The 18,801-nt window shown below is 42.2% G+C and overlaps 1 pseudogene across 1 annotated transcript in view; it reads left to right on the forward strand.

The window, feature by feature from the left end:
- Window positions 1–18,801, forward strand: part of LOC311245372 (patatin-like phospholipase domain-containing protein 7) — a 202,012-nt pseudogene that overhangs the window by 58,801 nt on the left and 124,410 nt on the right. Inside the window, exons 12-17 of the transcript in view lie at window positions 1,468–1,623; window positions 2,407–2,484; window positions 4,817–5,022; window positions 8,243–8,374; window positions 13,450–13,570; window positions 14,174–14,366. The product of the transcript in view is annotated as a patatin-like phospholipase domain-containing protein 7 (transcript). The remainder of the gene's footprint in view (window positions 1–1,467; window positions 1,624–2,406; window positions 2,485–4,816; window positions 5,023–8,242; window positions 8,375–13,449; window positions 13,571–14,173; window positions 14,367–18,801) is intronic.

Genomic DNA, 18,801 nt, shown 5'->3' on the forward strand with positions numbered 1-18,801 from the left:
TGGATGGTTCTTAGGGTTCCTCAGATTTGTTCTGAGCTAGGGAAGTCAGCCTTTTCCTTTGATGCCTCTAACTCATGGAATGTCCTTCAACTCACGCTAAAATTGGAGGTTCTCCCTTCCCTTGGAATGTTTAAAAGTATGATTTAAGACCATTGTGTGACTACCTGTAACTGTTTTAGTTGATATTTTAAAATGATTAATAATATTATTAATTATTAATTATTATATTATTAATATTAATAATTAAACGTTTTAAATGTTTTTACTCTGGTGTTTAAATTTCTGTGAATATTGTTTTTATTATGTACTGTACAATCATCGTTTCTGTAAATGAGGGAAACCTTAGATGCTTACGATTTTAAATAAAGGTTGAAATGAAATGTCTTTCAGTAAAGGCCTGTAGAGGTCTTATATGTTTCAGTAAAGGTCTGTATTAGGTCTTATATGTTTCTTAAGTACTGTTTTTTTTAATAAAGTTAGGCAATAAAATAAAGTTAAGCAATGCCTCAATCTGCTGGGCTCCCCCTCTGGAACCTCAATCTGCTGGGGTCCCCTCTGGAACCTCAATCTGCTGGGGTCCCCTCTGGAACCTCAATCTGCTGGGGTCCACCTCTGGAACCTTGTCAAGGACCCCCATGGGATCCCCACGTCGGGAACCGAGATGACTGAAGTGCAAACATCTATTTTAAACAAAAAGTACAGTTAAATAGGAATAATAGATGATATGTTTTATAGTCACTTTACACAACAACAGACGAGCATGACATGAACGCACAAGGATGGACGGGGAGGAGGGGCTAAGAGAAGGCAGTGGAGAAGAGATGAGTCTTGAGGTGAAATTGGCAAACAGAGAGAGAGAGACTCTGGAGTCTCTAATGTCTTGGGTGAGGGAGTTCCAGAGCCTGGGAGCCGCCCTGGAGAGAAGTCCATGTCAACCCACTTCTTAGGGACCTGCACTGGCTCCCCAATGCCGCACGAATCCGCTTTAAGGCCCTCGACCTGGCATACCGTGCGGCGAAGGGAACCGCTTCCCCCTACCTCCGGTCAATGGTCTCTAACTACACACCCTCAAGACCCCTACGCTCTGCATCTTCTGGCCGCCTCAGACCCACTCCTATCCGAGCTCCGGGAGGGTCATCAAGGAGAAGTCGCCTTTTCTCTGTCCTTGCCCCACAATGGTGGAACGAACTGCCCACCCCAGTTAGGAGTCGAAACCGGTCCAATCTTTCGCATTTTTTTTATATAATAATAATAATTCTAACCCTAACTAACCTTACTGTCATGCACTTGTCCTAATAAACTAACCTACACTGTAGCACACAACACTTTTATGAACATTGTTACTCAGCTGATAGAGTTGTGCCCTTCCTGATGACTTTTTGTACAGAACTTGTAAGTCGCTTTGGATAAAAGCTATGACTAAATGTACTGTAAGTCTCACGCCTCCCTTCTCTCCCCGTCCATCAGTCCATCTTGAAGAAGAGCGTGACCATGCAGGACGCTCCGCCGGCCGTCTACCATTACTCTGGGGGCGGACACTCGGGGCAACACGTCCACCATAATAAAGTCAACGCCATCTTCCAGGCTGCCAAGAAGGACCTCCTCCAGGCCATCCAGATACAGGTATGAGCAGGGGTGTAAAGTACTGGAGTAATTGTACTTTGTTACAATACTTAAGTACTGTTTTTGGGGGATTTGTACTTTACTCAAGTATTATTATGTTTGTATACTTCTACTTTTACTCAATTACATTTCAGAGAAAAAAAAACATTTTTACTCCTTACATAAAAAAATGCAGACCTACAAAGTACAAAGTACAAATCTCGCAGGTCCAACAATTTAATTAGTATATTTGTTTCTCTGGCCGAACTAACGTTAACATTATTAATCCTGTGGCCGCTCTTTATTTAAAAACAGCCAATCAAATCCCCATCAATGGAAAATGAACCCGCCCATACCCATGCTGATTGGTCCTTGTGCAAGACTAGAAAGCGGGGATCTTTGATTAAACACCTGCTATCAAAAGAATAGACAGTACTTTTTAGTACTTAAGTACATTTAAAAGTAGACACTTTTTGACTTTTACTCAAGTGTGTTTTAGCCAGATACTCTGACTTTTACTTGAGTACGATTTTGAGACGGTACCCATACTTTCACTTAAGTGTAATTTCTGGGTACTTTTTACACCCCTGGGTATGAGCAGTGTGTCTTCTTTTTGCACTTACGACAACTTCATGTAGGAGTTCTAATATGTCTCTGTGTTAACAAAGTACTTAACCCACATGATAAACTTGGTTTTTGTTCAGGAATTGGGTAGTTTGTTGAGGGCTACTGAAATGCACACTAAGACGGGAAGCCCTATACCTGCCAATGACTCTGTGACCTCTGACCTTACTCCCTTGTCAGGACCCCAGTCTGCTGGAGGGCAGGGTCACGCTATGCCAGGTCAAAGCTGGGTGTGTTGTGGCCAGCCAGGGAGACCAGGTCAGTCTGTCAGTCTATACTATACTATACTATATTATACTATACTATACTATACTATACTATACTATACTATACTATACTATACTATACTATACTATACTATACTATACTATACTATACTATACTATACTATACTAAAACTAAGTTCTCATTGTGTTACTTATTGTGGAAGTGAGCATGTGCCGTTACTTATTACTTTTAGCAGTAACACAGTAATATAACTCATTACTAATATCATTTCAGTAATATTATTACAGTTATTATGTACAATACATGTACAATACATGTTACCGCTCAAAATTAAGTGTTTATTGTTTTTGTTTATGAATTCCTCTGATGAGGCCTAATCCTCTCTCAACACACACCACAGCACTGTCCGCCACACAACAAGACACACAACAACACACACCACAGCACTGTCCGCCACACAACTAGCCCCTTTCGTGACTGTGAAGTCACGAAAGGGGCTACCACACAACAAGACACACAACAACACACACCACAGCACTGTCCTGACCTTCACACAACAAGACACACACCACTGCGTCCTTGGTCAGATACTAAGGCGCTGTCTGTTGTGCTGAACTGGAGAGGGCAGTCTCATTTCTCTCATGAGGCTTAGAGCACAAAAGTCTGTATCAAGTTCATGGTCATATAATTTTTAATATTTCTATAAAAAAGAAATCCCACGATTACCACTCAGAGCCTAACCTCAAGATATCTATAAAAGATTACAAATATTTCCGAATTTTAACCACTTATATTCTTGTTTGTTTGATAGTAAGTGCGTTTTTATGAGAGAAAAAAGCAGAAAACGGCATATTCTTCATATTTATAGACGTTTTAGACCCCATATTCCAGCGTGAAAAACCTGCACAAAGTCCCTGTGAATGAGATTCTGTCCTTATATATACAAATTATGGACTAATTCGGTCAGATATAGCTGAGACACTAACGTTAGTAACCACTGGTTATTGTTAATATGTCCAGCGGGCGTACAGTACACATTCTCCCGGTAGATTCTGAAGACACGAGCGCTGTCTATTGAAGCACCAGCCCTCTTCCGCATAGAGCCAGCTCAGCGATGAGCCGAGGGGGCGTGCACCCATCAGAGGGATCCGTGATTCAGCTGTGTGACACAGTTGATACCAGACACAGCTGCCCCCCTGGAGCAGTCTGCGGAGCCTGCAGCCAGCATACCAGCATAATCTCCGCCTCCTGCTGGTTTACTAGCTGGCAAAGACAGCCATAGTACAATTGCGCCACCGTGTGTAGAAATCCGGTAACAGAATCCCAGCACTACAGCTTCGTCCCTCACATTGTGGAAAAGTGTTAATTTGATAATTCTATCAAAAATTTAATGAATGAGTGCAGATAAAAAAAATGCGTTTTAACATGGAAGTGAATAGCATGGAAATGGCCATTAGGAATCCTGTAATAGTACATCAATAACTTTTTTTAGAGCGTTTTAAAATCATAATCTTTTTACATATTGAATATTGATATATATCTTCGGAGGATCTCTCCATTTATTTAACTAGAAAGTCATGCAAAAGTAGTGTAATAAGTAAAGTAACGTGTTGCTCTCTACGCAGACAGTAATACTGTAACATAACTTGTTACTTTCAAATGAAAATAACTACCGGTAGTAATATATAATATATTACATTTTGAAAGTAACTTGCCCAACACTGGAAGTGAGAGGGTACATATTATACCATAATATACACTATCAAGCTAATTGTTTAGCTACTTACTAAGGCAGTTTATCATGATCAGCACTGCAGTGGTCAACATTACAGCCTAGACTCCTGTCCCGTCCAGCTCCTGCAGAGATTACTTCCATCCCACCCCATCCCGTCCCACCATTCAATAAAAAATAACTCTGTCTGTCTGTCTGTCTGTCTGTCTGTCTGTCTGTCTGTCTGTCTGTCTGTCTGTCTGTCTGTCTGTCTGTCTGTCTGTCTGTCTGTCTGTCTGTCTGTCTGTCTGTCTGTCTGTCTGTCTGTCTGTCTCTCTGTCTGTCTGTCTGTCTGTCTGTCTGTCTGTCTGTCTGTCTGTCTGTCTGTCTGTCTGTCTGTCTGTCTGTCTGTCTGTCTGTCTGTCTGTCTGTCTGTCTGTCTGTCTGTCTCTCTGTCTGTCTGTCTGTCTGTCTGTATGTCTGTCTGTCTGTCTGTCTGTCTGTCTGTCTGTCTGTCTGTCTGTCTGTCTGTCTGTCTGTCTGTCTGTCTGTCTGTCTGTCTGTCTGTCTGTCTGTCTGTCTGTCTGTCTGTCTGTCTGTCTGTCTGTCTGTCTGTCTGTCTGTCTGTCTGTCTGTCTGTCTGTCTGTCAGGACGTCAGCGTGCAGTTTGTGATCTCCGGGCAGCTCCACGTGTACAAGCGGATGATCGACCGCGAGGTGGACTCGCTGCTGTTCGTGACCCACCCGGGGGACATGGTGGGCCAGCTGGCCGTGCTCACCGGGGAGCCCCTCATCTTCACTGTGCGCGCCCACCGAGACTGCACCTTCCTCTCTATCTCCAAGGCCCACTTCTACGAGTAGGTGTCCCAATGCAGGAGAAGATGTGGAGAAAGTATGGATGTTCGATATTGGGTTTTTTACCGATATCCGATATACCGATATTGTCCAACTCTTAATTTCCGATACCGATATCAACCGATACCGATATATGTGGGGTTTCCCCCCCCCAAAAAACAGAATCATTTCAGGTAATTAATATTGCATATCTCTTGTTGTCGAATTAACACAACATTATGCATACTTTTGACAATAAATAAAATAAGAATTTGTTCTTACTTGCTTGCCTGGGTAAATAAAGGTTAAATAAATGTAAAAGAAAAAAGAAAAAAAATTGAATACCGATCATTTCCGATATTACATTTTAATGCCAATATCGGGCGATAATATCGGTAGGCCAATAATATTGGACATCCCTAGGAGAAAGGCACACACACACATACATACTGTACATACATACCCACACACACACATTTTGCCTAATTTATCAAGCAAAATTCTCAAACATTTGTTTTTAAATATACACTTAATTTACACTCAATAGAATTTCCACTTAAAACTATTATAATAAGAAGAAAATGAACTGTTCCGTATCTAAAATAAAGTGTGGTCCAGTATTGCATACATTTGCAACCTTTTACAAATATGGAACATTTGCTGAAAGAAGCCTATTGTCATTACAAAGTCACCATAAAGATCTACTAGGGGTTCTCAACCTTTCTGCTGCCAAGGCACCCCTGTGTTCAATAAAATATCCCAGGGCACCCCTACCCCTACATACGATAAAGACTTTTCCGGTCCTGTCTTTTTTGCTACAATGATGATAAAAGTGCTTGCTTTCAAAATAATGTTTATTTAAGAAACCGGGAAACACATTTGTGTGTATATGCAGGCTATATAATGCATTATTAACAGGTGTTTCAGGTCTAAATGGCTTAGTACTGTTGGCATTACACTGCTTGTAGTAGTAAATCAAATATTTATTTAAATAAAATTACAGAAAATTATCACTAAAGTGCTATCTGTTGCAGCTGCACACTTTTCCACAAAAATAGCATATTTGGATAAGTGTGACCATTTCTCAAAAACTGAAAATCATGTATTTTTTTTAAATACAGAAAAGGATCACCAACTTACCATTTCTCAAAAAATATAAGTAAATACAGAAAATAAGCACTCGTTCACTCAGTGGACATTTCTAGCTCAATGCGAGGTCTGCTGCTGCTGGCTAATAATACGGTCAATACGTGGGGAGATCTTTGACAAGGCAACACGCATGTCATCCTCAAGGCTCAACTTGGCCCTATATTTTGTTTTCAGAGCTGTCATGGATGAAAAGCCAGCTTCACACAGATATGTGGTGCTGAATCGTATCAACACCTTAACTGCTGCATCATGAGATACTTGGTACTTAGCACCACACTCTGAAACTAGCTCTCCAGGTGGTATCAGATGAGATTTCAATGAGTTCTTCCAAGAGTTTGGATGGAGATGGGAAGCAATGTTGTCTGTAGATTTTTTTTTATCCAGAGTAACTTGGTGATCCTTTTCTGTGTTTTATTAAATAATGATTTTCAGATTTTGAGAAATGGTCAAACTTATCCAAATATGGTATTTTCATGGAAAACAGTGCAGCTGCAACAGATAGCACTTTAGTGATAATTTTCTGTAATCCAAAAATAATTAAATTATTATTATTATTATTTTTAAATCTCAAGGCACCCCTGGCAGCTCTCTGCGACACCCCTGTTGAGAACCGCTGCACTAGGTGGCACTGTTGTGTGTGTTTGAACGTGTGTGTGTGGGGTGTCTCCATGCAGGATCATTCACTAGGTGGCAGTGTTGTGTGTTTGAATGTGTGGTGTGGTGTGTCTCCATGCAGGATCATCCACTAGGTGGCACTGTTGTGTGTTTGAACGTGTGGTGTGGCGTCTCCATGCAGGATCATCTACTAGGTGGCACTGTTGTGTGTGTTTGAACGTGCGTGTGGCGTGTCTCCATGCAGGATCATCCACTAGGTGCAGGGGCGGACCTAGCACATTTGGCGCCCTAGGCGTGGTTCACCACTGCCCCCCCCCCCCCCCCCCCCCAAAGTAAAAAAAAAAAAAAAAAAAAATGTATTCTTTTTTAAACTTAATTTTTTGCACTACCTATCTTCGTGAAAGTGGCCTCCTCAGCTCTGGTCCAACTGAAGACAAAGCAGAGGAACAGATTGGACATTGAGCATGACCTCAGAGTTGCTTTGTCTACCATCACCCCAGACTTTGAGACTCTTGTCAGGAGCAAACAACATTCCCAGTTATCCCATTAGTTCCCTGGGATGTTAAGCTAAGAAGTCTGCTAAGAACGATATATTATTTTTTATTATTATTATTTTATTTCATTGTGTTTTTAGCCCTAGTTGCACTTTTGTTGCAACCCCAGTTATCCCATTAGTTCCCCCAAACTTACTGTAGGTCTGTTATGGTAAGCTAAGAAGTCTGCTAAGAAGCATAATTATTTATTATTATTATTATTTTATTTCATTGGTGTTTTAGCCTTAGTTGCACTTTTGTTGCAACCCAGTTAACTCATTAGTTCCCCCAAACTTAGGTCTGTTATGTTAAGCTAAGAAATCTGCTAAGAAGCATATATTATTTATTATTATATTTCATTGGGGTTTTAGCCCTAGTTGCACTTTTGTTGCACTTTTTTGTGTTTATTTCATGTTTTTAACAGTGCGTGAAAGATTTTGAAAGTGTATTACTGCACATTTTTATTTAATTTTTTTATAAATCTTAGTGGTTAAAAAATTTGAGGCGCGATTTAATGACTAAGGAAAATGTTGGGTTCCGAGGCTAGACCAGTTGAGAACCACTGCAGTAAAGGACTGCATTTTAATTTTTTACAAGCAAGAACAAGAGCTAAGAATAAATGTAAAGTGCACACTAAAGAATTAAAACAAATAAACACACAATAATAATAATAACAATAACAAACAATAAAAGAATGTGCAAATTGTAAAGTGCACACTAAAGAATTAAAACAAACAACTTAGCTAACAATCAATAATAATAATAACAATAACAAACAATAAAATAACGTGCAAATTTGCTAATAATAATAAAAATAAATAAAAATAATAATAATAATAATAAAAAAAAAATATTTGGCAACCGCCTATATCGCCTGTAGGAAGCTCCGCCCCTGACTAGGTGGCAGTGTTGTGTGTGTTTGAATGTGTGGTGTGTCTCCATGCAGGATCATGCGTGAGGAGCCCAGGGTGCTGCTGAACGTGGCTCACACGGTGGTGAAGAGGGTGTCCTCCTTCGTCAGACAGATCGACTTTGCTCTGGACTGGATGCCTGTGGAGGCCGGCCGGGCCGTCTACAGGTAACTATTGAATGAGGGGGAAACCTGGTGAGTAGCTTGTGGCAGTACTCTGTCTGGCCACACGGTGAGCCCCATCCCATGATCCCACTCCAGACACAATAACCGTGTCGACCGGGGACGTTTTATGAGTTGTCAGCTCCTTTCTGTCATTCATTTCTATGCTACAGACACGACAGGCGCGCTCCTTTTCCCAGCGCCGCGCCTCGCGTTTTAGCGCTCTCGGCAGCAGCGTTTGAAACTAGTTCAACTTTTGGAGAGGCGCGCCGCTCATCAAGGTAACTTTTTCCGACCGACCAATCAACATCGAGGAAGTAGCGAAGCCGCGGCAGTCGCGGGACTCAGGAAAACGCTCTGAGCTTAATTTTTTTGCTTTTCAAAGCGGTCCGTCTTGAAAAAAACGTCCCCGGTGGACACAAAGCCTTAGGATACTAAAGAGAGTTGAGTTGATTTGATCTCGAACACACACATATAAAAAACACAATAAAAGGGATAAACTAAAGAAAAAAATATTAAATCTTACATTACACTTTCCACGCCAGACCCGATGATAGTCGGGTTTTGGTCGTTATTTCTTTTATTCGCTATTTCCATTGATTATCCATCCAGGGAGCCTGATGTTATCATTGGGAATGGGTCTGAGATCGCAAACATCCAATACCGCCTCCTGCCGCCTTGCGGCTGGTATTGCACATCCTTTGAAACTCTCTGTCTTGGGCTGTGCATCGATCTAAAGTGTCCGGACGGAGTTTTCCTTGTCGGGCAGGACAAGCGTTTATAACGCATAGATTGAGGAGAATCAAGCACTCCCGGTCCAGGTTCTTTGGTGGATCAATACTTGGAATGGCGATCAGATAATTGGAATATTCTTTTTGGAGTACATCCTAGTCAAGGTAAGGGCTATATGGTATCAATCTTGCGTTGATCCAAGAATTCCTTCACTGCGATCCGAGCGTATGTGTGTAATGTGTGTGTGTAACGTATTCAGTTGGTGATGATCAAAGCATAGAAAAACGACCCCCGCCCCACCCTTTCATGCATTCATGATGAAACATAATACCGATAATATAGCGTTGATTTCGAAATAGTAGCGTATACAGGCGAGAAACGGCACGTTTTTTGTGAAATGCTCGTATTGCTGCATAGTGTCTTTTTCTGGGATTAGACAGGATTACTCTAAAACTATACTCATATTCACCACGGTATAAAACGGGAATGTGGATGCATTTTTTATTTTTATTTTTTATTATGTTATGGTTTGAAACCGACCCCAATAGCACAACACAAGACAGGTATGAGAGTTAGCCAAAAACAGGGCATTATTTATTTAATACAAAAAAGCGGCACTCAGCCTTTAAGGGGGTAAAAACATAAAACGTCCATGAACACAAAAAGGCGGCACTGTGCCTTTAACGGGCGAACAGGCTACGGGACCAGGGGCACTGGAGAGGGGGACAGAGACAGAGGCCCGGAGAGGCGGGCTAGAGACAGGGACAGAGGCCCGGAGAGAGGGGGGCTGGAGACGGGGACAGGGACCCAACGGCGGAGGCCGGGCACCGGGACAGGGGCCCGGTGAGGAGGCCCGGAACAAAGGGGCGAACAGGCTGGGAAAAAGTAACGGGGATCCTCTTTGTCCCTACAACCGAGTAGGGCTCTGCGGCTCAGCTCTGCCAAGGAATCCTCTTTCTCCCGACCAGACGCTGCCCACGGGCAACGCAGCACACAGGGGGTCCGAGGGGAACGGGATGAGAACACGCCGACACGCCGTCCTCCCGTGGAATAATAGGGAGCGATGGCGAGCCTCACCCCAGGAACCAGGACCACGAAGAGGGAGTTGGGAAGTAGCCGGCTTGACGTCTGGAGTGGGAACACTGGAATCCTCCCGTAGAGTATTAGAGAGCGAAGGCGGTGTCCCACTCCAGGCAAACGGCAACAGGTGGTGATGGCTGGCACGTCTCACACCGGAGACGCGGCCGTAGAACACAGAGGTCCGAGGGGAACGGGGATCACGAAGAGGGAGCTGGGAAGTAGTCGGCTTGACGTCTGGAGTGGGAACACTGGAATCCTCCCGTAGAGTATTAGAGAGCGAAGGCGGTGTCCCACTCCAGGCAAACGGCGACAGGTGGTGATGGCTGGCACGTCGTCTCACGCCGGAGACGCGGCAGGTGATGGTAGCAACAAGAACGACCCGACCAGGAGTGGAGGGGAGTCTGCAATACAAGTACTCTCCCGAGCTGATCGCAAACTCCCAACAGGTGCGTGAAGGTGAAAAACGGCACGCCCCCTCGTTAGGCTGCGTGCAGGAATCCTCACATATTATGAACGATAGATACTCTATGTCAAATGGGCAATAGTATTATATCCATAGCTATGATATATAATATAGTTTGAGCCCTGCAAACACCGCCACGTATACTTTAAAGCGCTGGCCTTTCAACAATAACAGTAAACAGCGCCCTCACCCGAACAACTGCCTCTTTGAACTGCTGCGGTCAGGCAAGCGATACCGGAGTCTCAAGGCGAGCACAGAAAGACTCAGAAGAAGCTTCTATCCCCAGGCCATCAGGCTGCTAAACGAACAATGAATGAACACTACACAACAACAACCACCAAACGCACATAGCACACACATCCACACGCACACACTCACTTAAACAAACACACTGTAGCACCCACTCCACACACTTTATAGCACACACCCACTTTAAACAAACACACTGTAGCACCCACTCCCCACACTTTATATTTATTGATGAAGGATTGCACTACAACTCGTACACCTTACTGTAAATTGTACCTAAATTGTACCTCATCCCATTTCTGCTTTGCACTAGATAGTACTGTACATTAGTACACTGCATAGTATTGTATATTATATGGTAACTCAGAACATTGTACATATGTCTATACCGAACACTGTGACCTCATTTTCTTCTTCTAAATTACATGCTATACTATGTTATTTGATACTATCTTGTCTAGCACAGTCTCTGGAGCGTAACAGTAAGAAGCATTTTGTATGAAAGTATTCTGTACTTCTGTATGACAACTATTAAAGAAACTTGAAACTTGAAACCTCTGGCGCTGAATGAGTTAAATGATAAACAAATGAGTTTGAGAAGGAGCAGAAGCAAGCAAATGCTTATCTAGTCCTGCCCCTTACTCACAATATCATACAAAATCTCCTACAAACCTAAAATAACAAACAAAATAAACATCAATACAAAATTTAATTTTTGTAGAAATTAAAAGTAACAATTTTAGAGCTCCTCGTTTTGTACTCATGAGAGTTTTCCTATACCTATTTTTGAAATGTACAATGTTCTTGCTCACTTATTTTTTTGGATCAACTTTATTCTTGCTCACTTTTGTTTCTTCATCTAAGCCATTCCACAGGATTACACCACAATCTGAAATGCACAAACCTTTAATAGTAGTGCGGACATAGCATACATAGTTTTAAATTATAATTCCTTCTTAAATCATATTTTCCCTCTCGATCCATAAACATCTTTTGAGTATTACCTGGCAGTACATTATTTCTTGCTTTGAACATAATTTGTGCCGTTAAAAGTGTCACTATGTCCATAAATTTCAATGTTTGTTTGTTTAAAAATAAATTATTAGGTGCGGCTAAGTGGCACAGTGGGCAAGGCGCTCGCCACTAACACAGGAGATGTTGGGTTCGAGCCCAGCTTTCGGCGTTGCTACCAGCTTGGCTGGTCGTTCATACTAACACAATTGGCAGTGTTAGGGGTGGGAAAGCTGGTGGGTGGGGATTGGACGTTGTGGACAGCGACTCCTAAGTGGTCTGCACACGGCGGGCGACCAACGTCTTTGGACAATAAACCTTATAATAAACCACATCAGCTGCAGCCTGGACATTAAACTCTGTCAACATCTACAACTTCTTTTGTTACCCGAGTACAAAAACATCTAGTAGGTGCATCGTGGCGCATTGTCAATTTATTAATGACAAGCGGCCACTAAACCTTAAGTTCTCCAACTAACGTTATTTATTTAAATTGTTCCTGTTAATAATAATTAACATAAGTAGCATGGTAATAATATGTAGGTTATTGATCAATGAATGTATTGATACATTAATGGTGTACAAATGATACACCAGTAGAAGTCATGTTATTTCCTCATTGTCCTTGCTGTCGCCTCGAAAAATAGGATCGAAGCGATTTTTAGCCAAGCAACAGAAATTGCTGCGCGATCGTCGCTTCAAAGGTTGGTGCACCTGTACAGCAGAATCAGGAAGTAACGGGGGCAGCGTGAGCCTCCCACGCGTTACTCCTCGCCACTGAGAGATCGCGCTGTTCAGGTGAAAAGATGCGACAGCTGCCTCCTCGTGTACCGGAGGGGACACGTGATGCACGGCTTGGTCCTCACTGCAGCCGACCAGTGGGAGGCATAGTCTAGCAATGTTCGAGACAGGGGAGGGGAGAATTGAAGGGAGAATTGGCGAGGCGAAATTGGGATGGGACAAAAATAGAAAATAAGGAGAAAAAGTGGACAAAAAAAATATATAAAAATTATTAGTATGCTCACGATACCCAACATGATTTACTATTCTATTATTATTATTATTTTTGCAGTGTACATACCTTCTGTAAGGTGCTCTTATAGGTATTTCCCCAAACGTCCACTTCCATGGCAATATAAGTGCACAATACAGAGTGTGCAGTGTTTTTTGGTTCAGGATGTGTCGTATTTTACCCAGAATTCCACTGCTCCTAGCTATCTTAGTGCACACATTTATTATTTGGGGTTTCCGGCAGAGCAATCTGTGCCTGAGCGGAAACGGATGAATATGCTATACAGATTTAGTTTTATTTAGTTTTTTAAGAAGATTGTCAACTGTTTCAAAAGGTCACACTTTGAAACATGTCACTCTTCGGTATCACGTTTGAAGCTTCCTCGATCACATTCACGTGACCCAGCTTTATACCTCGTTTTGAAGCGAAAAAAGCTCCAAAGTGTTGAAAGAACGAAGAAGTCGAGCGTCTCTATGGAGCCTGTTCATGGTCTAAACCACTCCCCTCGTCTCTTATCGTCTCCGTCTCTTCCAGACAGGGAGACAAGTCGGACAGCACCTTCATTGTCCTCAGTGGACGTTTGCGCTCGGTCGTCGCAAAGGACGGCGGGAAAAAGGAGCTGACCGGGGAGTATGGCCGCGGAGACCTCATCGGCGTGAGTGTTCCGTTCTGTCCTATATAGCCTTACGTATTCCTTCTTATTCCTATTAGATTAGATTCGTTAATGACCACCCAGCCAGGCTGGTGGAATTTGTTTTCAGTGCAGTTACAGCATTGTTGCAACATAGAACATATAACATCAGTTACAATACATACATACTACATGCAGTTAAATACATAAATACATAATTACAAAGACCACAATATCACAGTTTATGTCCATGTCCATTGTCCATAGCAACAGAGGTAGGGGGGGTTGCTACAGGGAGTTCAGTGTCCGTATAGCAGTGGGCAAGAAGCTGTTTTTAATTCAGGACATGCTGTATGTTTGTCTGACGAGTCGTAACCCTTTCACTGCCACACTACAGAAGGTTAACCCTTTACTATCACACTACAGACGGTTAACGGTTAAAGGTTTACACTACACTTTGTCGTGTGGCAGCGAAAGGGTTAACCTTCTGCATTGTCGCAGTGAAAGGGTTAAACCGTTTTGGTAGTGGGGCAGTGAAAGGGTTAATAAGCGGGACGAGTGATTGACTGTCTCCGCCCCCCCCCCCCCCCCCCCCCGGTCTTCTCGGCCCGCCCCCCGCGCCGCCAGGTGGAGGCCCTCACCCATCTGAACCGAGCGACCACCACAGTGCACGCCGTGAGGGACTCTGAGCTGGCCAAGCTGCCGGAGGGGGCGCTGAACTCCATCAAGAGGAGGTACCCGCAGGTCGTCACCCGGCTCATCCACCTGCTGGGACAGAAGATCCTGGGCCACATGCAGCAGGTCAACGGACCCCTGGCAGGTACTGTGTGTGCGCGTGTGTTTGGGTTTCAAGTTCAAGTTCAAGTTTCTTTATTAGTTGTCATAGTAAAAAATACAGAATACTTTTCCATGAAATGCTTTTTTCTGTATGAGCTCCTGGGAGTGTGCTAGAAATTGGTTCCCAAAGTCGGGGTCGCGACCCAAAGGTGGGCTGCGTACATTGCGTAAGTACATTTTTTTTTTTTGGTCAGGCCACTGAACTTAGAAGCAGGCCAGGACAGTGTTTCTAGTTGTATTCTAAAATTCTATTCTATTGTATTCTAAAATGTGACTATATGGTTTTATATTAACTTAATAAATAAACAAAAACGATCGACTTATTTCAACGAACATTTCAAACTAAATAACAGATTATGCACATAAAACGCTGAAAACAACCGAAGCAACAATAGTATTTTAATGAGGCTATTATTATTATCATTATTATTTTGCAACAAGTTAGCCCTCTCATAAATAGCACATATAAATGAATAACTAACTTGAACTAACTTAATAGGATTGAAGTGATATTTGGCTTAAAAAATCGGTCGCCTGGCAAAAAAAAAAGAAAAAAAAGCCTGACCATGTGTATTGGGCCGCGGCTCTCTGACGCCTTATTTTCTGGGTCCCGGCCTGAAAAGTTTGGGAACCCCTAGATAGATAAAAAGTATAAAATAGAAAGTCAAAAGTATGTAAACAAAAAGTGTTCAGGCAATATACATATATATACAATATACAATACAGAGTGAAAAAAAGAGTAACAGTGAGTTACAGTACAATACACTATACAGTAGGCTACAATGCAGAAATGGGATGAGGTACAACTTAGGGTAAGGTGCAATGAGGTATGAATTGTAGTCCAAATCTCTTTACCAATAAGTGCATGTTTATTTAAAGTGAGTGTGTACGTGTGGATGTGTGTGCTGTGAGTGTAGATGATGTTTTGTTGTTACATTGTGTGTGTGTGTGTGTGTGTGTGCGTGTGTGCACCCACCAACCAATGTATAAACCTCATGCTCTAGCCTCTAGGTATAAACCAACTGCCTCTTTGCACTGCTGCGGTCAGGCAAGCGCTACCGGAGCCTCATGGCCAGTACAGAGAGACTCAGAAGGAGCTTCCAGGGCCCAGGAGTTCAAAACTTTTAATCACTATCTGATCGGATCAGATTTGGATTTTGGGTAGTTCAAAACCAAAAAACTAGATTAGGATCACTTTGATATCCGATCAGACCAGGAAATCAAATCCAAGCTTTAATCTGGATCAAATCTTCAAAACGGTTAGTTCAAACCGACAACACAGGATTGGGATCAGTTTGATGCCAAAAAAAATTATTATCTTGATCCGACCAGAGGGGTGGATTTCCAGTGGATTACCAGAGCAAAATGTACTGTACAATATATGTTTAAATATGTTTAAATATAAATAAGATGGCAATGTTTGTTAACTTAAATAATACTAAATGTTTTGCCTTCATGGCAAATCTATTTAATTTTCATTTTTTGGTCACATTTGTGGTGGCCTATTTTGTTTTCAACCACATGTTGATGACATAAATGTTTATGCTCATAAAAGTATTACAACAAATATTGTCAATTTAGATTAAAGAAAAAATATAACAAATAACAACAAAAAATCCATCATATGTCATCACCTTCAGCAATCTGAGACCTCACTTAGAAGTCAGCTCCTCAAAGCACGCCTGGATGATCCAGCTGCCTTTGAATGAATGTTTTTGTTGTTGTTATCCGAGTGTTTTACATTTATTTTTTATTACAATTCCATTATGCTTTTATGTCCTTTATGTATTTAACAATATAATTACACATTATAGATGTCTCTGCAATGTGGTGTCTTGTTTTCCTTTATTCTTTTTAACAAATGTTTTTTATTTTCCCTTTTTTAACATAAATCTAGACAAACAATACAGTAACAGTAAAATCAATGATAAATCACAGGACAATGACAGAAATAATAATAACAATAATGACAGTCCAGTAATTAAATCAAAATAAATGTAGATTAAAAGACATACAAATAATAAATACAATACAATACAATACATGTGCTCTTGCTCGCTCTTCCTCGCTCTTTCCTTCCCCTTCCCTCCCCCTCCACCCCCCCCCCCCCCCCCTCAGGACCTCCTCTTGGACTATACATCCACTATTCCATTTAACATCAGAAATTACAAGTTCATATGCTTCCCTTTATCTTCTCCACCACAGCTAACCAGATTGCTATGCTGGCTTCATTAACACCTAAAATCCGTGCAGTAGATATCTATAGATAAATCACATCGAGATAGGTAAGAACCCACACCTTCCGGCACATTTTATCCGGTTGAATCCAACGTGACGCTATGAACTTTTTAGCAGCCGTAAGACCGGACAAGATTTGTCTTTTTACATGTACAGAGGTTGATAACTGAGAAACATCATTCAGCAACAATACAGAAGGCAGTATAGGTATGGTCAGAGATAAAAATTCTGATAATTGAGTGGTTACTTTTCCCCAGAATATCTTAACAGGAGGGCATTCCCAATACATATGCATAAATGTACCAAGATCACTGTTTAAACATAAGGAGCATCGAGGGCTTGTGCAAACGTCTAGGAGTCAGGTAAGTCCTATGAACAAAGTTAAGGTTAATCTGTTGGTGATCTGGGTTACGTGATGATAGCCGTACGTTTTCCCAGACTTCATCCCAATCAAAATCTACTTCCAAATTTGGGATATCCTTCCTCCAAACCGAGTCTAGGGGAAGGATTTCATATGAGGACGTAAGTAAGTGACGATAAAAGTGAGAGACGAAGCCTCCCGATGTCTCCGTTTCATAAAAGGATTTGTAAAATCTGTGGTGCTCAAGTGGAATCTTTAATGGGACTCCGTGAGCCTTTAAAGCTGCTCTTAATTGTAGATAGAAAAAATAAGTGGAGCTGGTGAGGTTAAATTTGTTAAATATATCTTGATAACGGCAGAGACCATGGTCATCGAAGATATCCCCCAATGTATGTATGCCTTTCTTTTCCCATTTAGGAAATCTGATTGGTTGTGCAATAAGGAGTAAATTGTTATAGGGGAGAATGACTGTGCCATTTATGGCGGTTTGTACACTTTTTCTGTGTGTCACCCCATATCCGGATCACATGTGTAATAAGAGGGCCAAATCTCGAGTTGCATTGCTTAATTGATAAGTTGGTGTACACTATATCCTGCAGTCTATGTGGTGCCACTATGTTCTCCTCTAATGATCTCCAGGATGCCTATAGCTTATTAACAGCGGAAGAGTGCTGCCGAGTGCTTCCGCATTTTCCCTGATTGGCTGCGACACGCCCCGCGGAGCGGAGCGGCAGAGCTTGCCGGCAGAGCTTGCGGCATTATGTAGCCATAATCCCTGATGTTTTTCATTCGACGCTTAGCTCAACTGGCAGCGCTGCCGTGCTGTGGATCCTGCGGTCCGTTGGTGACAAGTTTGATTCCCTTCAATTTATTTTATTTTAAGTTTAAGGCACAGGGCCGACTCAGGGGGTGTGCGAGCAGCGCGGTCGCACAGGGCCTCGCGGGAAGGGGGGCCTTGCAATTTTTTTTTTTTTATTATTATTATTATTTCTTTTTTTTTGCGAGGCCCCCCTTCCCGCGAGGCCCTTTTTCATCACAGACCTAAAATCTAGTTTTGCTTATATGCTTATATATTTCACATTAGACACGTTTGTAGAATGTGTCTGACTTGTTCCTGCCTCTGCGGCTCTGCAGACTGCAGTGTTCCGGTTTCTGCGGCTCTGCTGCTCTACAGATTAGATAGATAGAATAGTGTTTCCGGGCTCTTCCCGGACCCACGAGGTACAGGATCTATTCAGTGCTATTCAGAGGAGCGAGTGGATGTCTTTTCAAAAGCAGCATGGAGCAGAAGAAATTACACCGTGTGCCATAAGCTTGTTATCAATACCAAGTATGATGGTTATGCCAACTTTGCCAAGACGAAGAGGATGTTCGGCAGATGGACTGAAGATGAAAGTTGTTGCATGTTAGAAGAACCTTCAGTCAGGCTATAGCTATGTCGGCTAGTACTAGTAGCAATTTGCTAAAGGCAGGGACGCGTAACTAGCGTTAGCTAATGCTAGCTAGCTAGCGTAACGCTAGTTAGCTAGCGTTGCTAGCGCTAGCTAGCGTTAGCTAACACTAGCTAGCTAGCATTAGCTAACGCTAGTTACGCGTCCCTGCCTTTAGTTAATTGCTAAGTTATCGAGTGCTAACGTGTGGCAGATAAACTAGGACTCCCAAGGGACTGGTACTTTTCATCTCCACGGAAAGTCTCCTGCCAACTTTGCCATTGATACTGCGTTATGGTGAGTTCATGCAACCTATTCTATTCCCGCCGTTGAGCTCTCTCTCTCTCTCTCTCTCTCTCTCTCTCTCTCTCTCTCTCCTCTCTCTCTCT

The sequence above is a fragment of the Notolepis coatsorum genome (genome assembly GCF_963971535.1).
Source record: "Notolepis coatsorum genome assembly, chromosome: 18".
NCBI classification, from domain to species: domain Eukaryota; kingdom Metazoa; phylum Chordata; class Actinopteri; order Aulopiformes; family Paralepididae; genus Notolepis; species Notolepis coatsorum.